General features: G+C 39.7%; 1 protein-coding gene across 2 annotated transcripts in view; it reads right to left on the bottom strand.

Annotated features, from left to right (window-relative positions):
* Nucleotides 1–15301, bottom strand: part of GNB4 (G protein subunit beta 4) — a 78114-nt gene that overhangs the window by 39414 nt on the left and 23399 nt on the right. Inside the window, exon 1 of one of the 2 annotated variants that reach the window (XM_055723936.1) lies at nucleotides 9835–9956. The exons of the other annotated variant lie outside the window; for it this stretch is intronic. The gene's annotated coding sequence lies outside the window, so the exon portion shown is untranslated. Of the gene's footprint in view, nucleotides 1–9834; nucleotides 9957–15301 lie in introns of those variants that run through there. 2 annotated transcript variants of the gene reach the window in all.

The raw sequence follows: 15301 nt of genomic DNA, 5'->3' as shown, positions 1-15301 counted from the left end.
TGATACAAGAGGCTAGGTTTCCAGGTCTACAGAGAGACAGAGACCATTTTCAGTAAGCTTTTCAGCACGCTGCTGCTAGCTCTTAACCTGCATCTGCATCAACATTGGCTATGTTGATTGGTTATGAATTAGCTATGACCCCAGCCATTCCTGAGGGAAAAGGGTTTCAGTTATAGCGAATTAACAATACTGGAAATGGCACCGTGGCCTAGCCAGAGAAACAACATAATTTCTATTATCTGAAACAGTTTTATAAGAGTGTAAGAAACATAAAAATATATAGCAACTGTGCCCTTACCAAACTACGGTGCCCTGTTGGTGGACACAATCCAAATTAAATCCAGGGAGGAGGGAATAGAGAGAACACTGAAGTTTAAGGAGAGTGCAATATATACTCTCCGCAGTGCCAGTCCAGATCTGTACTATAACTGTGTTTCACTAGTTACTAGTATGTGCTACTTGCATATCACACCTGTTAAATGGGCTGAAGAATCTAGAACGTTTGGTTTTTTTACAATGTGAAGGCTAACACGTCTATAGTGGTTTGGATGTGTACATCGATGATGACTCAACATTTAGACCTCATTTGGGAGAGGAAAAGGAAGAACAGAGGCTTACTGGGCTTAATCAACTCAAATACACTTGAAGGAGCACATGGAATAAAATACATGGTTTCATCTGTGTTTTCCTTCAGTATATAGCACTAGTAGATGCAGTTCTTTTTTGTCAAAAGATTTTAAACTGCTCTTCAACTATGAGTCTCTTTCTGTGGGGAAGTAAGGCACAGAGTGGTGTAAACAGCTTGCCAAGCAACCAGTGGCAGCGCCAAACTCAGAATTCAGATTGCCTGCCCACCTGCCTTCCTTCTACCCTTGCTGCTGAGGAAGTTACCCAACATGAGAGCCTTTCAGATGGATGAAGAAATGAACAAAGAAAGGAGTGAAATTAAATATAAGCAAAGTGAAAACGACCAGTACAAAAGTCCAAATAAGAAAATGCAAACCCCAGTAAAGACATTATAAAATAAAATTAGAGATTACAATAAAGAAGTAATTTCCATTTTAATGCACGACTGCTAATGGTGTGTTAATGATTTTTCTCATATATACAGGGCTTTGGTCCAAAACTCTGAATGAAACCATTCATGCTCATCCATGTATCTTTTACCAGAAGGTATCAGTGCTCCTTAGCCAAAGCGCTCCTTATTTTTTTTCGTTTTGCTTGCCTGTTTTCATTGCATGTCATTTCAATGCTGGGGAAAGCATCAGCTTGACAGCTTCGCAGGCTAATGTTCTCTCTTTGCAGAGAAGGGAAGGATGTGCAGCAGTGGAGGAAGCTTGCTACAACAGCGCTCAGCTGCATGCCTCAGCTCAGCTCTGCCCCAAATGAACCCGCTGGCACAGCTCCGTCCCCCTTTGCTTGCAAGAGAGTCAGTTAGGGACAACAGCAATACGGGTTTCTGTGATACTTTTTTCTGCTAGAATCTGGACTCAGGCACAGTTCACATCATCCATCAGACTGTGTTAACATGGTAACAGTTTCTAGTCATTAATGACCTGGGCTGGATTTCACTGGGCAACAGGCCATAAACAAGAAAGCCTCCCTAAACCATTACCAGCTCCTCTGAACCATTCAAACCTCTGTAATGCTAGCAAAAAAAAAAAAAAAAAAAAAAAGCAGAGGCACTTTTTAAAATAAAGCTTCTCACAACTGACAGAGAAGCATTCGCCCCCACACACACCTTATTCACTCCCTGTACTGAACTGGCATTCCTTCAAGAGCTGGGAAGGGCCCAGAGCTGCTGATTCAAAGACATTTGGAATAAGAACTCAAAAATTGAAGGTTTTTGTTCCTTTCTGGCTTCTTGCTTCTTTCCTTGGCCTGCTCTGCCTGCCCAAGCTGAATGTCAATCAGCACAACAGAAGCACCTTTGCGAAGAAGTCCCAAGTATCTTGGCAAATACATCCACAGTCATGTGAAAAAACCCCAAGGTTTCCACTACACCAAAAATAACAGGCTGGTTTAGAGTGGTGGAGCTAAGCAACGAGCACAAAGGGTCAGGCATCGATAAACTTAAACAATCTTGTCTAAAATATAGCAGCAACAGGAATCTCTTTCTCAGGGAAGACTTCTAAATGAGCCTCTAGTGCATCCACAGCTTATTTTCAGAGACATTTACTTACATCAAATATCCCTGGAAAAATTCCCATAAGGAAATTGCCAGAATCACTTGCTATTTGCACTTGCAGAGAATTGCGTCTTATGTCAACATGGTTGTGATCAACCCAAAGCATTGCTCAAAAAATGCAGCTGCATTTTTATTCAAGTCTCTCCACCTTATAATTGAGAGCTATTTGATGTTCAGTGCCATCCTGGAATGAGTAACAGCTCAAAAGTTTATTATTAATTTCTTATGAACCTGTGGTTAGGACCAGCCTAAGCAAGTAAACAGAAAAAAAAAATATTTGAATTCAACAAATTCAAGTCTCCCTCTTTGATGGTCTGATGAGACTGGATCATCTTGATCTTTTCCAACTACTGAATAGCTGGGAATCTGTTTCTTTTGCAACCTGTCAGTTTGACAGTTACGTTTAAAAAAGGAGCTGTTTTCCTGATGATTAACATATGAAGCTCTAAGTGACTGAGCATTTCATCTTTCCATTTTAGCAAGCAAATGTTGTATTTACTATGTTTAATAATATCTTCAAGGTCAATGTAATGGGATATTCCCTGCAATTGTTTAAATCATTAATATAACATTTTTAATCTTAAAAATACAGCGGTTTTAAGATGCCCAGTCAAATTCTGCAGCTACGCTGATTAAAATCCTAAACAATTCTGTTCACTTCATGAAATGCATTGTAATTTCAAGCAGCTATAATAGAGAACAGAATTTTATTTTTTTCTGCAATGCTAAAACAGAAAGGGAAAACAAGAGCTCTGCAGCACTAATACAAACCCTAACATTGTCTCCATTGGGATGAAGCATACTGTAATAAAAAGAGATTTAATCTTTTAAGGCTAAATCATGTTCCGCTATCCCCACTACACAGGCAGCGTAGGCCTCTCAGAGCAAGTATGAGAAGAGGTTTGGCTGTTCTTTGGATTTCTTAAAGTTTCCTGCTAGATCCTACCACAACAGGAAACTGAGGAGCTGAGCAATAGACCTGGCACAATAACCTCATTGGTCTCTTCAGTATTTCTACTAAAAGAAAGAAAAATAAAGATAGCAAAAGGACTTGGAGAAGTGAGGAAATGCTGTCGTGTGTGTGTGTGCATTGTAGAAAAAATGAGTAGCTAAGGTAGAGGGAAAGAACATCAAATGGGATACTGTCCCTGCATGATTATCATCAGACTACTCTAATTAGTGACAAATAGTAGAGAGCTGGAGATCTATACAGATGTTCTTAGACCAAGGGTTGTAATGTGATTTAGTGATGTGGCTACAGTGATGGCTGGTTCCCTTGACACAGCAAAACATATGGTGTTTTAGCATTGTTCATTCAGTACTGTGCTAAAAAGCAAACATCCAACATAAATGTGTGTCTGTATGAGCAGGCAAGCAACGGGTTGATACTTAATCTGCTTCACTGTGTATTATACTGATGACTTAAACTGGCATAAGGAGAGTCAGGTCCTAAGACAAAACATAATTCAAAACACTGCAACAGCGCAATGCTGTTTGATCTTTCCAGCACACACACAAAAAAAGAATAAATCCTTTTCCCACTGTTCCCCTTCCTGTTTTTCTTTCATCCTCAGTCACCTTGCTTCATCATCGACTCCGACAGGCCAGGCTATCACTGGCTTCTCTAGGTGGCACCTGCTGGGGGATGCTTTCTGCCACGGCAGCGGGCAGCAGCTTCTGCTGCACAGTTTTGTTTCAGGGGATCACCAGTCACAGTCAGGCTGGCTGAGCTCCAGCTGGCTGTGCTAGTTCTCAGATTGCTTTTTCTGGCTATCTATTGGGCAGTCCACATCCCGTAATAGGGCAATTTTTAACGCTTCTCTCAAGGGAAGTAGCAAAAAATAAACTTTCTTTGGGATAATGAGATAACACAGCTCGCAACCCCATAAAACTTTTGGGGGGTTTTGTATTCTTAATTATATCCTGGTTAATTTAACCCAGTGGTCTCTGTGATATAGCAGCATCTCACCTACTTCAGGGTGTCATACCAGAAGAGTCAGAAAAAAAAGTCTGTAGGAATTTGCCCTTGTCCTTTTTTACTCTTCAGCCAATTAAGAATGACAGAGACCCTCTTCAGTGACTGGAGAATTAGGAGCCTGGGTACATTCAGTGCAGCAACCTAAATCCATTTGTAAGGAAATGGATTTTTTTTATTAAATGATACAGTTTTATGAATAACTGAATCAATAGAATTATTTCCAACCAACTTCCATCCACCAACAATATCAACACAAAAAGACATTCTTAGTGAGTATATAGGACAGAACGAGGTTAACTATTTGAAATCTTAGTTGTCAGATTCATATTGGTGATTAGGTTCTTTACAGACTAATTGCAGCTGAACTCCTTTTTAGCATATTACGGTATGTCTGTCATCATCAATCTAAAAGCATTTGAACACTATTTTCTGTTTTATAATCTTGATTCAATTTCATTTGTAAATGCTTAGAAACAGATTCAGCGAGTCATGCAATTGATGAGCAAGGCCCTGAAACAGTGCACAAAAACACATTCCCTCAAACTTCTACCCATCTTCTGGAGAACATAATGCAGTTACTGTTCGCCTTCTTTCATGGTCATAATGTTCATACCAGTGGGACAACGCTCCCTCGTGACATACGACTGGCAAAACATCAGTGTGCATTGAAAACAGATACTTTGCAACAGTCTTCAGACATCATCTAAGCAGCGATGAATGGAATGAAAATGTTCTCAGCCTAAGATAGGAAAGGCGGGAGATCGTTCATAGGCTTCAGCACTCCCTTGAAGGCCTTCAGGACATAAATAGTAAATTGTTTAACTGATATGCCTGAACTCATTGACAAAGCAAAGAACCAAGTCCTCAGCACTAGTTTTGAGCGGTCATTTAAGAAAACACTGTTTCTGTGATTATTTTGTTTTCTATATTTGTAAATTCACAAGGGAAGGAGGGAGCTTCTGCACAGAGAACAGTACTGTGCTTTCTGTTTATTCTGGACACAAAATAGTACCCAGAGCTTCCTCTAAAAGCCTGCTGAGGAAAGAAAGCCTCCAAGAGGAAGTACTGAAAAGTAAATGGGCAACGCAAGCAATGCTGCTGAGGCTCACTACAGAAAGTCAGTGTGTCAGAGTTTTGATTAGTATCCTGAACGTAAGCCTGGAAGACAGAAACTGTCATATAATTCTTTCTGCAACATGTAATTACATTCTTACCCTCTGTGTTGTTTTTGTGTTTTGTTGTATTTTTTTTTTTGATAAAGAGGAAATAATTCATTTCCAGGAATGTAAGTGGCTTTAATTCACTTGGATCAAGCCTCTTCTTTTTCTTTCCCCCCCCCTTTCCTCCCTGATTCAGTGCCTGACTCAGAACCATCATTCTTATTGCTTCTGTCAGACTATTCCACATTTCCCAGTGGTTTTCACTACTGTAGTTTGGAAGCACTCTTTGTTATAGTCCCAGTGCCTACTAAGGCTTTTCTTTTCATGTTCTTTGACATTTATTCCCTAGGAGCCGGATCCTTGTGTCCTTACATGTGAGCCAAATCTCCCAATGAATTTGCAAACGTGCAGGATCAGCAACTTAAACAGTTTATTTGTTGTTCATGGCTCTCTATGTTCACAGGAAAAAGGACGCCTATAGGCAAACACTGCATCACTAGGTTTCATCTTCACAAAAAGGAAGCTTAGAGAGGAAGGAAGGCATAGGAGTGCAAAGTTAACGATTAAAAAACAAAAAACAGCCTTCTCAAGTTTTTTCCTGAGAGGCTGGTGGTTACGGATGCAGTTACAGGACACTGAACTTACATGTTTCTTGAAATACATCAAAAGACTCCTTCAGTGGGTTGGCACCGTGTCAGCAGTAATAGCTGATTCCAGCAGCATGTTGTCAGAATAATATATATCTTTGGATACCTTTTTGAGACATCTTTCAACTTGGATATCTATACTACATTCACATTTAGGAACCTGACATTTCTAATGGCCTGACACCTCAGGCTGGAAAACACTGCCTGCTCCCACTGACTTCAGCTTTGGTATCTGCGTCAGAGAATGCTGGCCTGGCGTGTTAGAAGAGGTAATGTATTCAATTTATGTCCTACATAAAAGTTGAGATCAGCATCAATGACTAAATCCAGTCTGCAGCTTTAATTCAAACAAACAGTGTTGCTGACAACATTATTTCTGTGGGCAAGGACTCTGTCTCGCAAACTTACATATCAATCTTCAAATTTCACTTCAATGCAGATGTCCCTCTTCTGATGTCAGAAATTTTATGGCAAGTAGTCTTGGTGACGAGCCAAGATTTGACACGATCTAACTATCTAATAATGGGAAAATTCATGGTGAGACAGTGCCATTAATACCTTCTTATGCAGCAGAATGAAAACCTTTTCTTGTTATCTGTCTGCTGTGCACATATAGGACAGAACTATTGCTATAGACTTATGTATTTTCCAGCCAGAGAGATTATTCTAATCTTTTAGTCTGACATTTTATAGCAAGAGTCAACCATATTCCCTAAGTAGCTCCCACGTCAGATACTTTAACTTGTCAATGTTAATTTGGATTACATATGTGTAGTCTTATGTAGACAAGCCCTCAGTTTACTGTCCCTGTGAAATACATTTCTTGTCTAGATATGCTAATGTTCAATGACCCACACCAACAGACACATATGCCTCATTTCCGTCTGAATCTATCTGGACTCAGCTTCCTGCTATTGCATCTAAATATATTCCAGGCATATGCTTTGAGGACTTGTCCATCGTTTCAGTACGATCTAGCTTGTGATATGTGAAACTGATAAGTATGTACTTCCACAGGTGTTTTACAAAGACTTTTACCCTAATTGTATTTATTATTTAGGTCCACCATCCTTAGATTCCCTACAAAAATCAGGCAGATCCATTCACAGTCAGGTACACAGTTCAGCTTTCTACACTGCCTCTATACAAGCTGAGATAATGTCCATACACAGCAGGTCCATTTGCACACAAAAAGGTTTGCACATTTGCACAAGGGTTTGAATGCTCAGCCAAAGTCAGAAAACCTAAGGCTCAGGTAGTTCTACCTCTCGGTGAAAGTATTTTGTACACTTCTTTAACCTTGAAAACAGAACATGCAAGATAGTGCCATCACCTACAGATGACACAGTAAGTGTATGCCACATTAGCACTACTCTACCAGCATTCCAACAGGAAATTATATTTTGTAGAAGATATTTTACTCTACTGGCATTATAATCAGTGTCAAGGCCATCAGAGAAAGCGTTAAGCACACAATAAAGTCTGCCAGAAGGTCTCAATTGTTTGTGCAACTGCATATGCCTTTACCCCTGATGGTATCCCCCAAACCAAGTGAGAATAATCTTTTTTATGAATAAATCACTTTAAATTCAGATAAATGCATGCTAGAGCAGTGAGATGCTCTGGAATACTGAAAACAGCTTGTGAATGAAAAAATCATTTGCTAGTACAAAATAAGGGCGTTGCTGCATTGTCTGCAGGAGATAGCAATGCTCAGCCTTCTGGGGGATACAGCAAGGAAAATTCAATGCAGCAGGAAATCTTTCTAAACAAGAGGTTGGCCACCTGCTAAAAACAGTATGCATTTTGTGTTGTAAAAACTACGCTACTCCTTCAGGTAGTTTTAAGGAGTCGTCTAAAAACAGTCCTCTTCCTAACAAAAAAAAAAAAAAAAAACACAAGGAAAAAAAACCCTTACAAACCCATACAAAGTAGAAAAATTCTTCAATAAGGACTTTTTATTATATTATATTATATTTTGCTCCTCTGGCCACCACCACTGAATTGAATATGGAATTTCTTCCATCCTTTTTTTTTTTTTTTTTTTTTTGTGTGTGTGTGTGTGTGTGCCTGTTTTGCAGACTGAAAAAAAATAACTGTAAGTCAGTTTTCATTCAAGATGCCACACTCACAACCAAAAGGACAGGTTATTATACCATTAAAAATAAGAAATAGTTTAATGGTTAAAATTTTGCACTGACAGTGGAGCACCTTTTGAATGATAAATTCTCATTTTAAAGGAGAAAAGGGACTATCACAATCACTGTCTGAATTCCTACATAACAGACAATGCAATTTCACACAATAATTCTTACATCAGTCTCCTGCCTTCTGATGTGCAAGAAAAACTACTTTACATGTCACACCCCACAAGCAAAAGACTCAGGGATTCTTCAGCTTTATCAATGACAATTATCAAACAGATTTACCAAAAAAAAAATTACCATCAACAAGGCAGAATCAAATCCTGGCTCTAAACAATCTTGAACATAGATGAATCAGCACAAGGAAATAACGATAGGATGGGAATATCTCTTAGAGACATCATCTTTTACAGAATGAACACAGGGTAAAATCAAACTATTTTATACTTCACAAAGTTCCTGTAATTGGAGCTCGAAAAGTGGATAAATACTGTAATGGATCTGTTGCTTCATTAGCACACACTGATAACCTGCAGCACAACATCCATCAAGCCCTTCATTCCCTCTGGGGAAGGCCGCTGCGAGTGGTTTACAGAGACGTGAGTCAGGCTCTGTAGGATCAGCAGACTTGTGTTTTTAGCTTCTGTACTGGCTGCAAACAGGAGACCAGGCAGTTCAGGGCCAGAGTGCAAAAGTTGCAGGTTGTTCTCCCTGACAGGTTAACACTTAGACTTGATGATCTTAAAGGTCTTTTCCAACCTAAATGATTCTATGATTCTCTAAGGGGACCAGTGCCAGTTACAAGTAATTTCTGACAGTTTTGAATCACCATGAAGCCATTGTAGGTGACTCCAAATGGGTGAGAAAAAGATCATACTTCAGCCAAGGGAGTTTCAGGCCCATGGGTTAGCATTTGTAACTTGGAGTGTGTCTTGTAACACATGTGTAACTTGTGGTGTTTGTCTGGAAGACTCACAGCTTCATATTTCTGTCTCTGCCTGCCCTTAGACAGTAAGTTAAGAAGTGTAGAAAAGACTGTTACAAGTAGCTCAGATTAGAAAAATCTTCCAACAGCACTAATAAGCCTAGTTGAACATTTCTGTCCATGCTTTAATTAGCAAAAAAGACCCAGGATGAGATTTTCAAAGGTTATGAGACACCAGTCCTATGTTAATCTTAACTTTCATGTTCTATTGCTTCTGTACCTATAGTTTTCTTATTACATCAGCTTTAATTTGGAACAGCTTAATATCTGAAGCACCTTGCTAGTACCACAGAAACAGTGAAGAGAAGTCTACGCTATAAAACTGGAATTAAGTTAAAGCCTGAAAATGTGACCTCTGTCTTCAAGCCTGTCTCAGCTTGTAGATCTGTAATCAAGGCCTAAAGGTCGTCAGTGAGGTCACACGAACTTGCACCGAACAGCCCCGAAACACATGCTGAGCAGGACACTCTCCTGAACTCAGAAACTGGAGGCCCCATTTTAGCCTGCATATAGTTTTTACTGTACATGATTTCTTCACCTTTGAACACTTAATTTTAAAATATGAATATTGCTCTGTGTTTTATTTTTTAATAGAACAGTGATTATACGGGCAGTAACACTGACATCATTCTCGTGCTGTGAATCCCATAGTTACATTAAGAACTGCAAAACACAGATTACTCAGATCAGATAACCTAACCAGTGGGAAATAAACACAAAAAACTCACTTACCATGACAGTTTTGGAATTGCACCAGGGATGAACTTGTCTCTGTGGGCCCTCCGAGCTCACGAGTCCTAAAGCATCATCTGCAACATTTGCCAGGATTGCAGTCCAACGTTGTTGCCCTTGCATTTAAATAAAAAGCCCCTCGGCTAAGCTCTCTCTCTACCTTCCCATTCACTACTGGTTTAAACAGACATTTGATTTTTCTATTCTGTGTTTGCCTGTAACTATTTTTAGCAGCTAATAACTGACACCCTAGGGAGCATGATGTCATCACACTTAGCACTTACGGAGCTCTCAAAAGTGAAAACCAGACAGCAGCAGCTGTCATCATGGTGAGCTGGCTCATTAGGCAAGGGTAAGGGAGTGACACCACCAGAGCTGAGATCAAAAGACCAAACAGGAGGAAGTTCAGTAAGATCTCAAATAAAGAATAGTTCTTTCTTTTGTAAGCAATCTGCAGCCAAGATTTAAAAAATGGTATGCATTTTTTAAGGCTGCTGAATACGTTTTACAGTACTAACAAAAATATAGTCTTACTGGCAATCCTCTTGTCAGCGTTACATGCAAAAATTTTGTGGACTTTTGGAATTAACACTGGTCAACTATCCACACCACAAGGAAAACTACTGAAGAGGCAGCGATTGGCAGCTTTGTTAGTGATCTCAGCAGAGAGGATAAAGAATAAGTGATCATGGACGCTGAACCCATCCATTCATCAATATTTGCTCCCAGTATATTTAGTGATTCATCACCCTAGAAACCTGTTTGGTTGGGTGCATGAAGCATTTCCGATTTCCATTCAAAAGATGGAGCTTCATTCCCTTGCTCATCTTCTAGCTCTTCTTTGCACCTCTCACAGTTTAAGTTCATTTGTCTAAAAATAGCTAAACACAACTGCAGAAATACACAAAAAGACTTAACACTCCCTGTAAGATGGTACCAATATTTCCATCTGTTAAGAAACTCTCACCTTCCAGGACTGCATTATCTTTTCTACCATAACTATATTCCATTGTCTAATCATACTCATCCTTCCACTGACAAGTACACTCAGATTTGTTTTCACCTTAGTTACTTCCAGTTCATAAACCCCCAGGTTATAGATGAAGTTACTTTTGAATCCCAAGTGTATAGCTTTGTACAGTATGCTACTTACTTACATGTCATTACCAGCAAGCTAGCAAAAAGTTAGTCTAATTCTTTTTGAACAACAACCCAATCTTCCTCAGTATAAGTAGTACCTCCCAATTTTGTCTTATCTCAGAATTTCATCTCAACACACCAGTAAATATATTAAATACAGCAGGTCTCAAGACTAACCCCAGAGAAACAACACTAGCAACGTTTCTCCAGCCTTGTCACTTGTTTTTGAATATAATTTTTAATCAGCACTTCAGCCAACTCACAGTTCTTGCGTTCACCATCGTTTCCAAATTCAAGAACAATTTCCTGTGGGATACCAGCTACTGGGATCTCAGTGGATGAAGCCAACTTTCATTACTCCTAAAAAAATCAATTCTCATATTGAAATATATTGAGCATTATGATCTACCTTTGATAAAAAAAATGTTGTCATTTATTCCAAAATGGGTCCGTACTTGCTATTTTCCCATCACTGGGGAAAAAAAACACTCAACCAAAACCAAACAAAAAGCCCTACCCTAACTTCCCAAAGAACCCCAACAAAACAAAGCAAAAAACTAAACTCACTACAAACCCTGCATTACTGCAGTTTCTTCAGCATTCTGGAAATTATCTGCATCACCTAAATCTGTCTTACCAGTAAGCTTTGCTTCCATGCCAGCAGCTGTAATTTCTAGAGCATCATCATAATTCACATGATAGAATTACCACTGCTCTCATCAACTATACTGATAGTTAAGGCTAAACATTCATTTGATATTTGGGTCACAGCTACCAAACCGTTAATCTGTATCCTAGCCTTTGTACAAGGCATCCCACTTCCTTCTTATCTGACACTGAATACAAATTTTATCTGCAGCACAGTACACCTCGTTTTGTATGTACACAGAAATTGTAACAGTTGCTTAGGCAAATGGCAAGTATCAATACAGTGACCTAACCAGCAATACCAATTACTGAAGAAATGGTCTGTGATATTTTCATTCAGGAATACCCCTTTATTAACAGTTTTCCTTTTTCTCCCTAAATGCACTTGACACCTTAGATGCCTGGATTCTCATGCACATAGCTAAAATTCATATGAAAGATCTTTTCCTCCACGAACAATTAAACACTTAGAATTTACCTTGGAATTTGTTCCATTCTTAACTATCAGATAGTAATCTCCTGAGGCAAAAAACCTAAACAAGGATGTCTAAATCTCCTAAGTATGTTGGACACACAGTCCCTCACAGCTCAAAATGAAAAGGTCCCTTTTAAGTGTCAAAGGTTATGTCCCCTAGAGAATCATGCTGTGCTTCTTTTGCCCATCCCTTTGAAAGGCTGTATCGGGAAACCTCCTGTTATCAATCACATGAAAAATACCAACTAGTCCCCAAAGCTGAGCTGACGTCAAAGAGCGACATTTAAAGGGTCTGCCTAAACGCAGCTGAAAAGCTTGTTATAAGCCACAGTGTAGCAGCACCCACATCAGACAAGTACAGAGGAATTGCTGGCACCAGAAATAACAGGATGACACAGTAGTAGGCCTAGGGATGTGGAAGCATGCTGCTCACCAAGAGTTTTGCCTAGAGACCCATGTTTGTAACTGATTACTTATTCTCTCCTCACAGACAAAAAGTACAACCAAAAAAGACTGAATAGTAAAGCTTAACAATGGTGCAATGGGTAGATTTGTATGTGTGTATTTTCTTCGGCATTGGAAGAGTTTAGCACCAACAGAGATACAGGTTGCATGCATTTTAAGGGCTTGGATTAATTCATTGTTTATGAATACGCATCAGGGAAAAAGAAATTTTCTTTCCACAAAACACACATGAACAGTGTTAATGTATTTTTCCATTGAATGCATGACATTTGTCAACCACAAGGGCTAAGGATATTTTATGTGTCTATGTATAACTTTTCAAAGTAATTTATTACAGTAGTTATATTTAGAAGTTAAAGTCTACTTGCTAGAATTTAAAAATGCATTTCCTTTTAGTTGTCTTTGCTACCACTTTGCTCATTTTTTACAAATGTACGAGTGGTTCACTGAATGTCTTGATTTATACATTTAAATCATTTTTTTGTTTGCCCTTGTGCTCCTTCCCTTGAGATTTTCTTTTAGTCCATTTTTATAACACATATTTACCCTTATTTACATATGCAAGAAAATAATACTCAGATTCCTAAATGAAAAATCGGCTTCATCCTTTTGTCATCTCCAAGACTGAATTACCATACTGCATAAACATGTTTCCTTGCTCAGTTCCTAATTTTTCAATTTTGGGAGAATATACTCACCATGCCTTTGCTATTCCATGCTAAGTATGAGGGATTTAATTTTCTAATTTTTTGGCTGGGGGCATCTCTGCTCAGTGTTTCTAGTTTTTATTTTAACTGAAATTACTTCTCTCTCCTCTGTATTACAGAGTACTGTAGCACCACAGATGGTCTGGTTAATCAATTGACATTGCAACCAAAACTGACAATGAAAAAGGACCTGGTCACACAAGAGCTAAACATCAAATCAAACAAATCAGACAAAATTACATAAAATAGTTAAAATACTCCTATTCTATTCTTTGGCTAATGTGAAATTACTCCTTAACATATATTAAGTAATATTTTCTGTCCAGACATATAAGTACAGTAATTGGCCTTTCACGAAGCCATTTTAGAGAGTCAGTCTAGCAACAGGGTTTCAGAATGGTTTTGTGGCATGCAGATCACAAAATTCCTTTTCAGATTCCCTCCCATAACTCCTAAATACAACACTGATCATATAGTGGTAAAACTAACCAATGAGTCTGTCCTTAATTCTGTCATAGGACCAATCTGAAATTCATAGCATCATTTCCAAGGCAAACTGCCATTTTTTTCCTTCTGCAGCAGTATCATAGAATCATAGACTACCAGGTTGGAAAAGACCTCAAGGATCATCTGGTCCCAACCACTCCTCGTAAAAGTATGGTCTAGACAAGATGGCCCAGCACCCTGTCCAGCTGAGTCATAAAAGTGTCCAATGTTGAGGAATCCACCACTTCCCTGAGGAGATTATTCCAAAGGCCGATTGTTATCATTGCAAAAAAATTTCCTTTTGTGTCCAGTCAGAATCTCCCCAGGAGTAACTTGTACCCATTACCTCTCATCTTTTTCCACTTGACTCCCTGTAAAAGGGCAGCCTCCATCTTCTTTGTAGCCACCCATTACATACTGGAACATGGTGATAAATTCTCCCCTAAGCCTTCTTTTCTCAAGGCTAAACAAACCCGGTTCTCTTAGCCTTTCCTCATATTGCAGGCTTCTCCGTTCTTGATCATCTTTGCAGCCTTTCTCTGGACCCTCTCCAGCCTGTCCACACCTTTTTTGCATAGCAGGGACCAAGACTGAACAGGGTATTCCAGGTGTGGCCTGACAGGTGCTGAGAAGAGTAGGATAATGACTTTTTTATCTCTGCTGGTGATGCCCTTGTTGATGCAGCCCAGCATCCTGCTCGCTTCCATTGCTGTAGAAGCACACTGTTCACCCATATTCAGCTTGCTGTCCACCACGACTCCCAGTTCCCTTTCTGTAGAGCTGCGCCCCATCTGGGGAGATCCCAGCCTGTGCTGCACTCGTGGATTATGTTTTCCCAGATGCAAGATCTTACATTTGTCCTTATTGAACTTCATAAGGTTCTTGTTAGCCTACTCTTCCAGCCTATCCAGGTCTTCCTGCAGGGTGGCTCTCCTTCCCAAAGCATCCACTTCCCCACTCAGTTTGGTCTCATAAGCAAACTTTATCAGGGTACACTTGATCCCATCATCCAGATCACTTATGAAGAAATTCAACAGCATTGGGCCCAACAGCGATCCCTGGGGGACCCCACTTGTGACAGGTTGCCAGTTTGAAAAGCAGCTATTTACCACCACCCTCTGGGTACAGCCTGCTAGCCAGTTCCCCCCACCGCACAGACCACTTGTCCAAACTGTAACGCATCAGTTTCTCTAGGAGGAGGCTGTGGGAAACCATACCAAAAGCCTTGGAAAAATCCAGGTAGACAATGTCCACCACTCACCCCGTGTTAACCAAGCAGGTTACTTTGTCATAGGAAGCAATCAGGTTTGTCATGCACAATTTGTCTTTGGTGAACCTGTTCTGGCTTCTCCCAATCACATGCTTCATTTGACTTCTGATAGCCCCCCCCCAGGATTCATTCCATAGCTCTCCCAGGGATTGAATTAAGACTGATGGGCCTGTAATTTCCTGGATTGTACTTTAAAGACCTTCTTGTAGATGGGGGTGACGATAGCCTTCCTCCAGCCTTTTGGGATGTCCCCAATCTCCACAACTTCTCAAAGAT

The sequence above is a fragment of the Falco cherrug genome, chromosome 11 (assembly GCF_023634085.1).
Source record: "Falco cherrug isolate bFalChe1 chromosome 11, bFalChe1.pri, whole genome shotgun sequence".
Taxonomy (NCBI): domain Eukaryota; kingdom Metazoa; phylum Chordata; class Aves; order Falconiformes; family Falconidae; genus Falco; species Falco cherrug.
Note: the sequence above shows the minus strand (reverse complement) of the source record. Positions and strands in the feature narration are given on the sequence as shown.